The 16,486-nt window shown below is 39.2% G+C and overlaps 1 long non-coding RNA gene across 4 annotated transcripts in view; it reads left to right on the top strand.

Moving 5' to 3' along the window:
- The window catches only part of LOC138990413 (uncharacterized), a 236,290-nt gene that overhangs the window by 14,845 nt on the left and 204,959 nt on the right, over positions 1 to 16,486 (top strand). For all 4 annotated transcript variants that reach the window (XR_011466508.1, XR_011466505.1, XR_011466507.1 and 1 more), the window contains exon 2: positions 11,234 to 11,391. This is a non-coding gene — a long non-coding RNA (uncharacterized lncRNA). The remainder of the gene's footprint in view (positions 1 to 11,233; positions 11,392 to 16,486) is intronic.

A 16,486-nucleotide genomic window follows, 5' to 3' on the forward strand; every position in this document is an offset into this window, starting at 1 on the left:
CAGTAGTTGGTGACCCACACAATAAAGGTTGTTGGCAAGAAGAAAAAGGAAGGAAAATAACTTCTCTAGTTTTTTTTTAAATAAGTGTTTGTTATTTCTGTTATCAGCTTCCCAAGCCTTGGTGAATCACTGAAGGCATCAGCAATAGTTTCAAAACAAATTTTGAAAAATGATATTGTGATCTGATATGCATTGTCAAGATTTTTCCTGAGATTAACTTCATCCATTTATTGTCCAGATGTATTTCTTTTGTATAAAATAATTATTCCTTTATCCCATTTTTCTATTTTTTCCTCTTTGATTTGTATGACTTTGTGCATTCTTGATACTGTCACCCTTCCATGCCTTTTGTCTTTTTGTGGCTAGTTTTGCCCTTTTCTTTAAGTGTCTTTTAATTGTAATATGGTTTTAACTATCAATATCTTTCTTTATGAATTAAGCCATTTATACATAAACATGCACACACATATTAAAACCTGATATTTAACCTGTGAGTGAAGTCGCTCAGTGGTGTCTGACTCTTTGCAACCCCATGGACTGTAGCCCACCAGGTTCCTCTATCCATGGAATTTTCCAGGCAAGAGTACTGGAGTGGGTTGCCATTTCCTTCTCCAGGGGATCTTCCCAACCCAGGGATCGAACCTGGGTCTCCCGAATTGTGGGCAGATGTGAGTCACCAGGGAATATACATGTGAGTTGTATGCATATTTCTAAGTGTTATTTTTATGATTCTAAACCTCATTATTTGAAAAGCCTATTATTTGTGGGGCGGGGGAAAGCAAAACATTTATACCACATTGATTGCAAGTGATCTTCTGAGTACAGATTTGTCCACTAAAAAATAATCTTCATGTTGAATAAATAGTGCATTTTACATTTATTTATTATATGCAAAACTCCAACTACAAAGATTCTCCTGATACTTTCCTGTTTATCCCAGGCCAAAAAATTACACCTTATACACAATGACAATGTATATTCTCTCTTAGATAATATTTTATGATAATTACTTGACATTTATAGTCAGATGACTAGCGATGGATCCAAAATATAAGAAATCACTTCATAATATCTTTTGAGTCGCATCATAAATGCCAGAACATAAAATCATAGCTAACGCTCATTGTGTGAGCACTGGCTCATTACCAGACACTGTTCTAAGCATCTCACAGGCATTAATCTATATAGTTCTCACAACCTCTCTATGAGGTGCGCACCCCCATCCCCACTTATGTATGAGAAAACTGACAGAGGTCAAACAACTCACCCCAATTGTCCTGGAAAATACTGGAGCTAGAATCTGAATACAGGCTTACTGGGACACTTCTGAAAACAAAAGCGACTACTGCTCAAAACTCCTTGGACCATAGGTGTAACCAGGCAGGGGGTTGGTACCAACCAATCTGTGTGGCCACCTAGCCATGAAACATCTTCCAAGGATTTTTATCCCTTTGGACACATAATCTTTGTGGGTTTTGACATCCTTTAATATGTGAACATAGCTAGTCCTTTGCCTTTTTGCTTTAAGGAGTCATTTACACCTTGAGGCCCCAACACCCAGCAAGACGCAGCATCTGGAGTCCTGCCAGAGTGGGCCTCATAGATTCCTTGCTCTGGCTTGTCCATGACGGCCTGGACCTCAGCCAGAGGTGCCTCCATGCTAAATCTGTGTGTCATAAGGATTGGTCCTTGCACTGTGACCTCTTTTAGATAGAAATAAAAATGACACATCTAGGCCTTCATGCTGTGTAAGAGGAAGGAAATAAATACTGGGTTTTTGAAATATAGCTCAAGAGTGAGAGAGCAGTGAAGCTGAGACCGTAGGGCTTCCAAGGCCTAATTTGGCTTCTCTGCTGATTTATCATCCTATATATTGTTGCTTTATCATCCTATATATTGTTGCTGTGTAGAAAAATCTGTGACAGGGCACAATTCAGCATCAGTCTTCTTAAAGCATCCTGAAAAGCGACCATCATTTACTACTATTGTTGTATAAAGATAAATTAAGGTTTCTCTTTCTTTGTCTCTTATTTAATTGGGCTCATTTCAAGGTCAGGTATTGTATATATTTTAAAATTTTCTATATATTATTATACTTTGACACATTAAAAAGAATAAACTTTCTGGCTGTGGAGAAATGGCCCCTTCTGAGGCAAGCTAATTCTTAGAACTAGCAGAGGCTGCAGTGCAACCGTGCCTTTGTTATGTAAGTGAAAGTTGCTCAGTCATGTCCGACTCTTTGAGACCCCATGGACTATACAGTCCACGAAGTTCTCCAGGTCAGAATACTGGAGTGGGTAGCCATTCTCTTCTCCAGGGATCTTCTCAACCCAGAGATCAAGCCCCACTGGTCTCCCATGTTGCTGAGCCACCAGGGAAGCCCTCACCAGTTAGAGCAGCACCTCCTCTATCTGGTCCATACACCACAGGTACAATATGCCTCTACTTTCCTCATCCCAAGGCCAGGTGCCATGCAACTAGAGGACCATCCCTATTAGTCTAAGGCCCTTTGAAATAATTCAAATTAGCCAATCCTGACCCTTTACCTGTCCTAGCTTGCTTTTCCCACATTGATAAAGATGGAGGCCCAAACTTTCCTCCTCCTGTCTTCTGCCTGTGACCACCTGGGTGATCTTCCACATGGCCTTGCTGTGCCTCCTCCCAAGACCTGTGAGCGTAATGAACTTTGTCTTTCTGAATCTCTCCTCGGTCCTGCTCTTACGGCTACCCCTGCTCTTACGGCCAATCAGCAAAGTGCTCTGGGCGTCGCTCTGTAACCAGCAGCAGTAGTGCCCGCCTGAGACATTTGCTCATCTGACTGTCAGCTGCTCCACCTGTCCCTGACTCTCAGCTCCTCGGCTGCCTGAGTGCCTCATGCTGTGGTCTGAGGATGAGGAGTGGCAACGATGCCGTAAGGAGAACAATGGAATGGTGCTGCATCAAAGCCGCACTTCACTCTTAGAGCTGGTCCTGATTCGAGTGCTTTGCATTCATAGAGAAGCACTACAACTGAAATGGGAAACTTGAAAACACTTTCTTGACTTAATAGGTTTCTTGGTTGTAGTTTTTGATGAAGGGCTTTTATTGACTCAACAATACTAGCCTTGTTGAATAAAGCATCTACACAGATGAGAAAAATCTGATCATTATCTTGTAATGAGCTATGAGTGATTTTTTTTTTTTTTTTTTGCATTCCCTTATTGGCTTCATACAGAAGCCAGTAGATTTGGTTTGATATTTGACTTAATTTCCCTTAGGCATGTCCAGAAACAGAAGCTCTTAAACTGAGCCACAGCCATTAATCATACAACAGGTGATTACTAAATGTGGAAGGAACAATAAAGGGAGTCACTGGTTGTTTTTAGACTGTGATGTGATCCTTATTTTATCATGTTTTTCTGAATATTGGTATGCTTAAAATTCAAATGGGAAAATGGTTTTTCCATTGTACAATAGAGTGAAAAGTCATAGGTCAAATTTATCTTAAAGCTACTTAACAGTTTACTTTTACTAATAAGTAATATATTTTTAATATGTTATCAGTAATGGTAAATAATTTGGGGAGAACACCTTCCCTTATATTTTCATTTCATGGAGTCTTGGCTATTCAGGATGGTATTCCAAAACTTTCATGTTTATTGTAAATTATAAATTTATTTGATTATTCACTTGAGGTATTCAAGAGATTACTTAGATACTCTTTTTCTTTTTTTTTTTTTTTTTTTTCATAATTTTTTAAATGTAATTCAAATTAAATTCTATTCATCTAATAAAGGCATTTGGGAATTTCAAGAACTGCAAATGAGGTAAAAAGCCACATTTATTAGCCCAAGGAGGTCACTATAAAGCTCAGATGTAAAATCAGTTTCTTACAGCACCCAAAGGGTAGAAATCCCTTTGGTTTGTGGCAGCCATCAGGAAACGGTGATACATTGTTCTTCGGCACTAAATTGCTTCACCACCAGCAGGTTTTAGTTAAGGTTATTATGATGGTGAAAGACCCTAAAGAGGGCTCCCTCCTTCGCTCCTTTAAGTCTCCTTCCTAATAACCTACAGCTGTGTGAACACCGTCAGCTGTGGGAGTTTCTGATGGGCATGTTGAAAGTGTTGGAATGTCACTCCATATGGTTCTTGTGGGCTTCCTTTGACGACTCATATTCCGTCAGGCCAGCTGTCAATGGCCAATTTCTCAGCTGGGCTGATGACTTGAAAAGCTACTCTCTAGTCTTTGTTGCTATTAAAAAGCTCGGAGCTCTTTGCAGTGTGTAAAAGATGGAAAGACACTCCTGTTGAATTAAAGCAGCCAAGGTTCTGAATAGGACAGTCTCCTGAACTCTCTGTAAACTTTTTTTTTTAAACATACTAAAGTTCACTTGGTTGGGGAGAAACAGAGTAACTTGGAGAGAAATTATTACTGTTTCAATTGCATGAAAATGTAACCACACATTTGCAAAAGAGGACCCAAATGCAGCCCTGGGCACAGATTTAAGAAGTGATCCTATTTTGTTGGCTTGTAATGGATGTATTAACTTTAAAACTTGTTTGCTGAAGAAAAGCAAAGAACATAAAAAGGTAATGTCAGTTTTACTGTAAAACTTTAATTTAGAAAGAATTAATGGGATCATTATGTCTTTCATTTGGGAAAACAAAGAGGGACATTATTGACAGAGCATAAAACCTGCAAACTATATATAATAATAAATAGAATTTAAGGGGGACAAGAGGTAAATATACAAAGCCTAAATCTGTAAAGAGGTTAAAGTTTTATTTTTTTTACTCTTTTATTTAGGATCAGTCTTGTAGTGTCTGAAGAAAATAATGTGTTTATGTTTATATGTTACCCTTTGTTGATTTTTAGACATTTTTTTGGAGGGGGGATTATTTTGTTTTAAAAAGATAGGTAAGGAGACAGTTTCTAGGGAAAAGAATTTCAAATGATTGCCTTCCTATCTTTTGACTTGTCTTTAAACTTCATTTAATTTCTCTGTGTTTCTGTTTACCTGTTTTCACAGAAGGCAAGAAAACACCAAGTTAATTCTAGGATATGAGGAATGTCTTTATAAATACTTACACTTTCCCAATAGTCCTAAAGTCTATACAATGATGTTGTAACAGAAAGGGATAATAATGATTATTCCTATGTCATTAGGTGTTACAGTAGAAATGTTCCTGCATTGCCAGGATCAATTAAAGCATGTTTCTGTAGAAGCTCAAAGCTAAAGGCTCTAAAGAACATCAGTGGAACCTCATTTACCCAAAATTAATGGGTCCTGGTGCAGTTGGAATTCCAAGAAAAGGGGTATCGTTGTGTGATCCTCACCTCTCTAATTACACAGCTACTTTGATTTTGATTTAACACTATCCTCACGTTTTCTGAGTTTGTGTATATCGTGATGGCCATTTATTACTGTCCACACACCCAGTACTTCATCTTTCTGCATACATTTCATGTCTTCATCAGGAAGACATGTTTTGTAGGCAACTTTTCTATTATGTCTTGCAAACAAATCTCAATAGTTGGCCCCTTAAGTCTTTTCTTACCTAGTGTAAGAAATGTAAGAATTATTCCTTGATGCTGCCTTGGAAAGCAAGTGCAAGTGTGGAAATAAAGTGCTTTATTCACTTAAACTGTTTTCTACAATGTGTTAACTTACTTAAGACACATCTTAGAAAATAGGATGCTGAGAATTGCCAAAATTAGAAGAGTGAACATTTGAAATGTGGAGGGTTTATTAAATATTGGCAAACAAGTACTTAGGTGTAAAATATAGAGGTCATATATATAACCCAGTAAGTAATCTTGTTTCTTAAATACTTCAACCAGGATTGTTATCAAGCCTATTTGTGGTTTTATTTCACAAAACATGAAGAAGAAAAAGAAAAATAAAAAGCACAAGATAAAAATTGCAAAGATGTCAAGCACAATAATTGATTACTTTTTATATGATAGTACTGGGTCTGTTTTATCTGCATTTGGAGTAAAATTATGGCCGAGTCAGTGAGCACCCCCCTCCCACCCAGATATTCCCTTTCATGTTCTCACCGAGGACACGCAGGAAGGGAGCATCTCGCTTATTTAGATACACCTTAATCAGTGAGTTAAGTTATAAAAATTAGGCCCTGTGTGGAAGCTGAGAAGATGAAGAATAGGAACATTATTTCCCAATAAAAAGTAAAAAATGAGAAGGCACTAGAACAATTAGACATCCACAGGCAAAAAAGTAAATCTAAACCCAAGTCTTTCTTACACACTCACCAAAACTAACTCAGAACAGATCCTTGACCTAAATGTAAAAGGTAAAACTAGAAAATAACATCAGAAAGAAGTCTAAATGACCTGGGGCATGACAGTGACTTTAGACATAACATCAAGGTACCATCCATGAAAAACATATTTGATAAACTGGCCTTGATTAAAACTAAAATCCTACTCTATGAAGGACAATGTCAAGAGAATGAAAAGATGTTACATATCACATGTCATTGGGAAATTGCGAATTAAAGAACAATAAGATGTTAGAATGGTCACAATCCCAAGCATTGACAACATCAAAACCTGCGGAGGACAAAGAGCAACAGAAACTCTCATTCACTGCTACTGCTGCTGCTGCTAAGTTGCTTCAGTAGTGTCCGACTCTGTGCGACCCCATAGATGGTAGCCCACCAGGCCCTTCCGTCCCTGAGATTTTCCAGACAAGAACACTGGAGTGGGTTGCCATTTCCTTTTCCAATGCATGAAAGTGAAAAGTGAAAGTGAAGTCACTCAGTCGTGTCCGACTCCTAGTGACCCCATGGACTGCAGCCCACCAGGCCCCTCCATCCATGGGATTTTCCAGGCAAGAGTACTGGAGTGGGGTGCCATTGCCTTCTCCATCATTCATTGCTAGTGGGATGCAAAATACCGGGTTGGTTAAAAGTTTGTTTGGGTTTTTCTGTTACATCTTATGAAAAACCTGAATGAACTTATTGACAACCCAATAGTACAGCCACTTTGAAAGATGGTTTGACAGTTTTTTACAAAGCTAAACACTCTTAGCATCTGAACTATCAATTGTGTTCCTTGGGATTTACTTAAAGAATGGAAAACATGTCTACAGACAACCTGTTCAGGGATGTTTATAGCATCTTTATTCATAATGACCCCAACCTGGAAGCAACCAAGGTGTCCTTAGTAGGTGAATGAATAAATAAACTGTGGTACCTCCAGAGAATGCTTTGTCACTCAACAACTAAAAAGAAATAAACTATCAAGTCATGAAAAGACATGGCAAGACCTTAAATTAGCATCACTGACTGAAAGAAACCAAACTGAAAAGGCTACATACTGTATGAGTCCAACTATATGACATTCTGGAAAAGGCAAAACTATGGGGATTGGGGGCAGGAGGAGAAGGGGACAACAGAAGATGAGATGGCTGGATGGCATCACTGACTCCATGGACGTGAGTCTGAGTGAACTCCGGGAGTTGGTGATGGACAGGGAGGCCTGGCATGCTTCGATTCATGGAGTCACAAAGAGTCAGACACGACTGAGCGACTGAACTGAACTGATGGAGACCAAGATCAGTGTTGCTGGGGGTTAAGAGAAGGGAAAGATAAACAGGCAGAGTACTCAGAACTTTTAGTGCAGTGAAATTATTCTGTGTGATACTATAGTGGTGGATATGTGTCATTAAATATTTGTCAACATTTATATAATATGCAACACCAAGAGTGAACACTAATGAAAGCTATGGATTTGGGGGTAGATAATGATGTGTCGATTTAGGTTCATCAATTTTAACAAGTGTCCCTTTGTGGTGCCTGGATGTTGCTGGTGGGAGAGATTGTGCATGTGTTGGGGGCAGGGGGTATGTGGGAACTCTCTGTACTTTCTGCTTAATTTTGCTGTGAAATTATAACTGTGCCAAAAAATTAAGTGCATTTAAATGGCTGAGGACATTTAAAGACTAGGACTGATATTTTATCCCAAGATACCTCAAGCAGCTGCAAGCTGCTGTACATCTCCCTCTGTGGCCACAGACCTTCGGTGGAGGCAATGCTGCGTGTCCTTGAGCTTAGTCGTAATCTGGGGGGGGTGAAGGACTTGGGATGGTGGCAGCAGAGAAGCATGGCAAAAGCTCAGAAGAAAAATCAGGGCGTGGGGTGAATTCCTGTCAGAGAAGCAGCTGCCAGGTGGCTGGTTCTGGACGGAGCCAACTCACCTTTCCCCTAGAGAGATATACTAAGGAAGATAGATGTTGGGTGGGGCTGCATGTGGGGGCTGGATGATATCTCACATCTGCTTTCATCCCTGTGCAAAGGAACTTATTTTATTTTACATTTTTGGTTCTTTTGGGGTATGTAGGGGATAAAATAGTGAAGAAATGTGTGTTCAGCACATAATAGATACTGTTTAAAGTTGTAAGTAAATGGAGAAAAAATGAAAGAGGCAAACTAAACACGAGATGGGTAAGAATAAAGGTGTTGAATATAAATATTACATGAAAGTAGTTCATTAATTTTCCATTTTTAAAAGCACCATGGCAAGTTTATAAGGAAACATAAAAATGAGCATATTTTAAGCTGATGTTTATGGGTACATGAAGAAATAAAGAATATTGAGGGAAATGGAAAGTTTTTTTTTTTTTTTAATTCTAAACTGCAACATAAGGACATCTCATAGTTCAGTCAACTAGAAGGGAGATAAAATAGTGTCCAGGCATTTCTTAATTGGAAATTTCTTTTTCTCAGCCCAAAAAGAAATTTTCCATCTGTTCGAGCATCTGCTTACTGTGGTTCAAGAATTTCTCCAATTTAGCAAGTACGTGTGACAATTGTGACATCTGGGAATTTTTATGAGGGCGCACAAAAGAGTTGAGGTGGCTGGTAACTGGTTTCATGAGCTTTCCACAGATTCCTTACATATACACAGAATTAAAATAGTTGATCACATGGCATGTTTAAATAAACTTTCTTAAAAAGAAGCGTTAAACTGATGCAATGCTGGAATTGCACATGTTTTTTAACCTGTTACCATGAGAAGAGCAGAAAGTGGTTTGCCCAGTTGCAGGCCATAGGAGGACTTAGGAGATGGGACTTCTTGGTCTGTTGGCAAGGCCTACCCCTTTGAAGCTTTCAGAAAGTTGCCTCCTTTCTAAAACCACCACAATGTTGTAAAGTAACTATCCTCCAATTAAAATTAATTTTTTTTTAAAAGTTGCCTCATTTCTCTTTGTCTCAATTTGTCCACTGGTTAAAATGCAAGTTTAAATACCAGTGTATTCTGAATACACTGGAATGTTGAGGAAGAAAATATGCTAGGGATACAGTTGCTATAGATGAATGTCTGTGTTCCTCCTCGTATTTCTGTGTTGAAGTCCTAATGCCCAGTGTGATGGTATTAACAGGTGGGGCCTTTGAGAAGTGCTTAAGCCACGAGGGTGGAGTCCTCATTAGTGGGCTCAGCACCTAATGAAAGTGGCTCCAGAGAGATCCCTCCCTCTCCCGCTGTGTGAGGACACAGGCTATGAGCTAGGAGGCAGGCCTTCACCATAACACAACCATGCTGGCGCCTTCTAGCCTCCAAAACTAGAAGAAGGAAATTTCCATGATTTTTAAGTTACCCAGTCCATCACATTTTGTTATAGCAGTCTGAAGGGATTGAGAGAACAGTCTGTGAATGCGCATGAAGATCATTATAGTTGAGTCTTCTCCTACCTCTTATGTTTACTTAGAAACTCTGGATTCTGAAATTTTGTAATTTCTCATTTTCATTTGAGGGGAAAAAACCATGGCCTTAAAAAATTTAGAACTTATGAATATGTCTTGAATATATAAATTTTTCTTTCTACCTTTTAAAAGCTGGAAAAGTTATCTTGTTAAATTATTTCTGGTTTGTCTTTATAGTTGTATAAGGTCACCACGTTTTCATCGTGCTCTTCAGTGACTGTCAAGCATCTAGTAAAGCAAATGATTTTGTGCAGTCATTCTCTCTCTATCTTTCCTGTTTGGAAGGAAAAGACGCGAGAGTATTCGTTTAGTTGGTAATCTGGCATGTGCTCAAAGCAATGATCTCTTTCCCTTCTGAATTTAACGTCTATTCCAGTTCAACTTTTGTTTGAATGGATTTTCTGTGGTCTCACAGTACAGGGCATCTGGCTGTGGTCAGCAGGGGTGGCTCCAGGTGACCTGAGGGTTCTGTGCTCCTGGCCAGTCAGCTAGTCTTCAGACCATGACTAGAACTCATGAGATATCCAGTTTGAAAAGGTCTTGGTCTCCGCTCACTCAGAATTATTCTGTGTAAAAGGGACCTTTCCTGTCCGCATTCTTTTCTTTTGATTTGATTGGAATTCTGTGGGAGTGAGATGATGGGTGAGAAAGGCTAGAAACTGAGGAATTTTGATGCAAAACCTGCCTGATGTTATGTAAGGTAAATAGTAGTCGGGAGTTAATATTTCCTTTAATTACTATGCCAAAGTACATCTTTTCTCTCACAAGAAGCACATATTTTCTCTCAACATCCTCCAAGAATCAAATAGTATGAGAGATTTGACCTCTTAAATGATCCTTTGTATTTTGCTGAACTGCTGCTGCTGCTAAGTCGCTTCAGTCGTGTCCGACTCTGTGCAACCCCATAGACGGAAGCCCACCAGGCTCCCCCGTCCCTGGGATTTTCCAGGCAAGAACACTAGAGTGGGTTGCCATTTCCTTCTCCAATGCATAAAAGTGAAAAGTGAAAGTGAAGTCATTCAGTCCTGTCCGACTCTTAGCGACCCCGTGGACTGCAGCCTACCAGGCTCCTCCATCCATGAGATTTTCCAGGCAAGAGTACTGGAGTGGGGTGCCATTGCCTTCTCCAGTTGAATTGCTAGAATCTTGTATTTGCTATTCTATTATCTATGTCTATATCTGTACCTATAATGTTAAGAAAATTAACAGAGTCAAAAATTGAGAAAGAATGAGTATATTACTGTGGAATATATGAAAAGGTGCTCAGCCTAAAATGAATTAGGGAAACAAGAGCACAATGAGATACCATTTTTACATACAACAGGCTGGAAAAAATTAAACAGTCTAGCAATATACCAAGTATTGGTGTGGATGTAGATAACTGAATTTCTTATTCATTGCTGGTAGGAATATAAATAGTTTCAACTGCTTTAGACTATAATTTGGCATTATCTTGTGAACTAGAGCATTTGTAAACCACGTGACTCGGTATTTCTGCCCCCTTATGTATGTGTGTGAACAGGTGTCTGTAACAGCCGTCTCCACACCTGGACACAGCCCGGCTGCCATCCGTGAAGGGAGCAGTGACAGTGTCGTGAACCAAGGATCATGATTCTGCCCAGCTGTGTGCACCCAAAGCAAGACTGAAGTAAGAAGGACCAAGAGGAGCGCCTAATACAGGTCTAATGCTGAGAACGTACAGAATCGTTTCTTGAATAGATGAATGATAACAGCCATTCATTTGGGGGACTGTGTGAGCCGTCAGGTATTGACTGGTGAATGTTTAAAGAGCCCCTCCCTTTTATCCTGTTTCTCTCTGATGAGGCTACAGATACTTACTAAGAGCCCCTTTACCAACTATTTTCACATCACTTAATGATTCTGTATTATATCCATTTGTATTTTAATGAGTAAATTTTTCACTCTGCCCTTTTTGTTACTAAAACCAGCTTATGAACTTCTGGAGGGCAAAGGCCACATTCTGAATTTCATTTTTCTTTTCTTACAGAACTACACGGAGTAGGTAATCAGTAACTGCTTAGTAGTGAAACAAAATTCTACTCAAAATTTCCTCTTTAAAAAGAAAAAGAAAAAGTATTTTGAAAAGAGCAAATCATGGTCAAAAGTAAAGTCTTTCAATTGGGTTAGGTGCTCCATGACTTCAAGTGGATACTCTCGATAAAGAAAAATTTAATATATAGACAGTGAAGTTGTAGCTACTAACTTTATGTGTAGGAATATGTTTGTGACAAATACAAGGAAATTTTTATATGGTAATTCTAGGATACAATGAAATTCTTAGCATACGAGGCATCAGTGATAGAAAAACATTGTCTGTCTGATATTCACCCAATTAAAAACATCTAAGCAATGTGCTATGCTCATTATCTTGCTAAGAAGAATGGAATCCAGAAAGCTGTTATTTCTAAGAGATTATTTTTGTTGTTGTTGTTTAATCAAGTACTAATCAGGAGAGAGGTACTTTATATAGCAGGAGAGCCAATTTATCTGACATCAAGACTGTCCAGGCAGTTAGCCTTAGATTATTATTCTTAGAATTATGTTAGACATAGCTTTACTTCCAATTAAACTGTACTTCCTGTTGTTCCAGTGGTTGTAAGAGGCAAAAATTTAAAGAAAAGAGAAAAAATGTATTTCCCTACACTTCCCCTTCTACCATCTCCTGTTGTAACCTTCTAATGTTAATTAATTCATGTGTATCAGATAAGGTTCTTTTGATAGACACCAATAGAAATCCCAAACTGAAATAACTCAACCAAAAAGGAAGCTCATTGTTTCATTAATTGAGCATTCTGGATCTGTTATGATTAGGGTTTATTACTAGTTCTACTTACTCTGGGTTGGCTCCATTTTAAGGCAGGGTTTTTAGTGGCATTTACTTACATAACAGGAAAGAGAACTTCTGCCTTTGAGAGTAGAGCAAACGCTTGATTCTGGTAAGTTGATATTGAGCCATGGACCCATCCTTGAATCAATCAGTGTGACCAGGGAAATAGAATTAGTTTAGACCTACAGTACAAGTCTTCTTTGGATGTGGGCCTGGAGAGCCAGTTGCTTCTGAACACACTCGTACATGCCTGCTCAGTCCTTGCTGACCCTTTGTAACCCGATGGACTGTAGCTTGCCAGGCTTCTCTGTCCATGGGATTTTTCAGGCAAGAATACTGCCATTTCCTCCTCCAGGGGATCTTCCTGACCTGGGGTCAAACCCTCTTCTCTTGTGTCTACTGCAATGGCAGGCAGATTCTTTACCACTGAGCCACTTGGAAAGTCCCACAGGCTGCTTCTAGAAGGAATAAATACTTGAACAAAATTTAGGGTACTGTTACCAAGGTTAACAGTGTTTGTGGCAAATACAAGGAAATTTTTATATGGTAATGCTACGATGTAATGAAATTCTTAGCATACAAGGCATCAGTGATAGAAAACCATTGTCTGTCTGAGATTTACCCAATTAAAAACATCTAAACAGTGTGCTATGCTCATTATCTTGCTAAGAAGACTGGAGTCCAGAAAGCTGTTGTTATTTCTAAGAGGTTATTTTTGTTGTTGTTGTTTAATCAAGTACTAATCAGGAGAGAGGTACTCTATATAGCAAGAGAGCCAATTAGCATTAATGCCATTTAGCATTCCTGTGCTAAATGGTCCAGTTATCCACTATATTATACCTTTCAACTCAGTTTCACATTTTCTCATAGTATCTCTAGTGATTATGGGCTGTATTTTTATTTTACATTATTTTATTTTTTTATATAGAAGTATGAGGGATACCTGGCAAAACAATTTTTTGTTTCTTAATTGGTGAAAAAAGGTGCATGCCACTTTTCTGCTAGGTAACTACAAGGGGTCAATTTGGACCAGACTTTCTTAATTCTAAGAATTTCTTGAAGGTCATTTATTATTCAGATGGAAGAAATCAGATCCCATTGACTCAGGGACAGGGAAAGTATATATAAGAATATTTTGTGACTCCTTAAAAGGTTTCTTCATGTTTCTTTTGTTGTGTCAGCATGGAGAAAAATGGATTAAGTCTGCATTGTCAAAGACTTCTAGGAGGACATAAAATGTTCCCAATGCATTTGAGACCACCTTATCATAGGTGGCTCAGCTGGAAAAGAATCTGCCTGCAATGCAGGAGACCTGGATTTGATCCCTGGGTTGGGAATATCCCCTGTAGAAAGGAAAGGCTACCCACTCTACTATTCTAGCCTGGAGAATTCCATGGACCGTAAAGTCCATGGGGTCACAAAGATTCGGACACAACTAAGCGACTTTCATTTAATTTCATTTTCATTATTTAAATATCAGAGAGACTGAGATGATTTCAAACAAGTTCACCTGTGTCCCCAAAGGAACATTTGTCCCAAAGGAAGGCAGATATTTGATGAGTGAATTGCAGGAAATCATGAAGATTCATTCTGTGGCATTCTGTGCCTAAAAGACAGCTGTCACAAGAGGACATTGTGAGAACAGTGACTTAGACCGAAAGGAAAAAGGAAATCTGTGACTTCAGTGAACCTCTCATCTCGTGCTGCATCACTGGGGAGGGCAGTCATCATCACAAAGGCTCAGATGAGCGCGCTGGACCAGATCAGTCAAGCGCGGTGAATTTACATGGCAGTGACAGCAGAAATGATGACTGAATATTGGGGCTAGTCTGAAGCTGGTCACCAGCTCAAGTGCCTTCTCTTCCTCCTCCTTTAGTTTTCTCCCTCCCTCCATCTCTCCTACTGCTTCCTCCTGTTCTTCTGCTAAAGATGAAGGACTGGGAAACAGAGATGATCCCTTTGGACTTGTGTAAGCGTCCCTGGTCCATGGTTCTTGACAACTTCTAAGGGAGAAGTTTCAAGATGTAGTCTCTGAACTTCCTTTGAAATTGGTCCTGTGGGGGATTGACTGATTAATTTGAATATGCAAAAGATATACTATCTTGATTATACCTCAAGCTGGTGATGCAAGTCATTCTGATTTTACTGGATCAACTTAAAAAAAGAATCATTCTTAAGGATTTTGCCTCTCATCCTCCTGCTTTCTGTCTTCCAAACCTGATCAGGCAAATCTGACCTTTAAAACAAACTGTTTCACACCATCACATGGCAGCTTGGATGGTAATAGCATGTCTAAAGTAAGAATGGAGCACTTGGAAGAGAAGAGGGGTCAACAGTGGATATAAGGGCCAGCAAGGCGAGCATTGGTACTCCCCATTCCTGCAGCAGGAACGCTGGCCAGGACCTGTCAGACACCTTGGCACGAGCATCTCCGTTCTCAGTCAAGTTCCTCAGCCACATGCCATTGAACAGTCAAATCAAATGATTAACTCCCTTCATTTTCAAATTCCATGTTCATGAAGCAAACTTCTAATTATATTTTGGCCTCCCTATAGGGAAAGAACTGGCTGAATAAAGTATATATTAAACTGGAATCTTTGGTGATAGAGAATGACATCAGACAGCTTTAAAAACACTGATTTCAAAATTAATAGAAAAAAATACATTAGAAAATGTAAAAATAAATCACATCATTGACAAGTCAAACTAAAATAGATGATCAAGGATGTCAGCTCTCTGATCAACAAGGACAATAAATAGTTTGTCTTTTAGTCTTCGTTTTTTGAGAGACTCTGTGAGTTCACTGCAGCAGTGAACAAGATGGTTAGGTTTTCTTCCCCTGTGGAGAAAAACTCTACTGGAGGGGAACTGATTATATAACACTAGTTAATAATTAGTTATAACTTTTAGTAGCAGAGGTGAGAATGAGAAAAAGTGCTATTGAAACATGGAGTGACGTGTCTGTCCTAGTTTGAGGGGTTAGAGATGGCTTTCTTGAGGAAATAATGTATGACCTGGGACATGAAGTCTGAGGTATGAGGAAGATGAATAGTGGCAAAGGACGAATGGGGGATATTCTAGATTGTATCTGTTAAGGTTCATGGTTCCAATTAATAGAAGCCAACTGGCTAGCTGGAGAAGGAAATGGCAACCCACTCCAGTACTCTTGCCTGGAGAATCCCATGGAGGGAGGAGTCTGGTAGGCTACAGTCCATGGTGTCCCAAAGAGTTGGACATGACTCAGTGACTTCACTTTCACTTTCACATGGTGAGGAATGGAAGCCTCCTGTGAACAACTTGTCAGTCATGTCAGTGAACCGTCTTGGGAGTGGATCCTCCAGCCACAGTCAAGCCTTCGGATAATATCTCCATCGCAACCTCATGAGATACTGAGCCAGAATGATCTGGCTAAGCTGCTTTCTGAATTCCCATCCCACAGAAACTGTGAGATAGCAAATGTTTAAGACTTCTAAACTTCAGGGTGGTTTGTTATGCAGAAAGAGATAACTGATACACATGCCTGATTCCTAATCTGCCAAAAAGACAGAGAGAGAAGTCCTACCATATTAACTGAGATTTTAAAAGTCTTTAATTTTTGTCCCATATCACTTAATGAACATTTGCATGGCTTTCCTTTATGCCAGCCACTATTCTAAATACTTTACAAATATTAAGTCGCCTAATCCTCCTAGCAATCCTATGAGGTAGGTGCTATTAGTTTCTCTTTTGGACTGAATTTTATTCCTCCCAAATCAGTATGTCGAAGCCCCAACCCCCAGTGTGACTAAATTTGGAAATGAGGCTGTTGAAGAGGTCATTAAGGTTAAACAAAGTCATAAGTGTGGGGACCCTAATCCAGTATGATTGATGTCAGAGAAGAAGGTGAGGTGCCAGACATGTGCATGCACAGAGAGAGAGAAAGTATCT

The sequence above is a fragment of the Bos mutus genome, chromosome 2 (assembly GCF_027580195.1).
Source record: "Bos mutus isolate GX-2022 chromosome 2, NWIPB_WYAK_1.1, whole genome shotgun sequence".
Lineage (NCBI taxonomy): Eukaryota > Metazoa > Chordata > Mammalia > Artiodactyla > Bovidae > Bos > Bos mutus.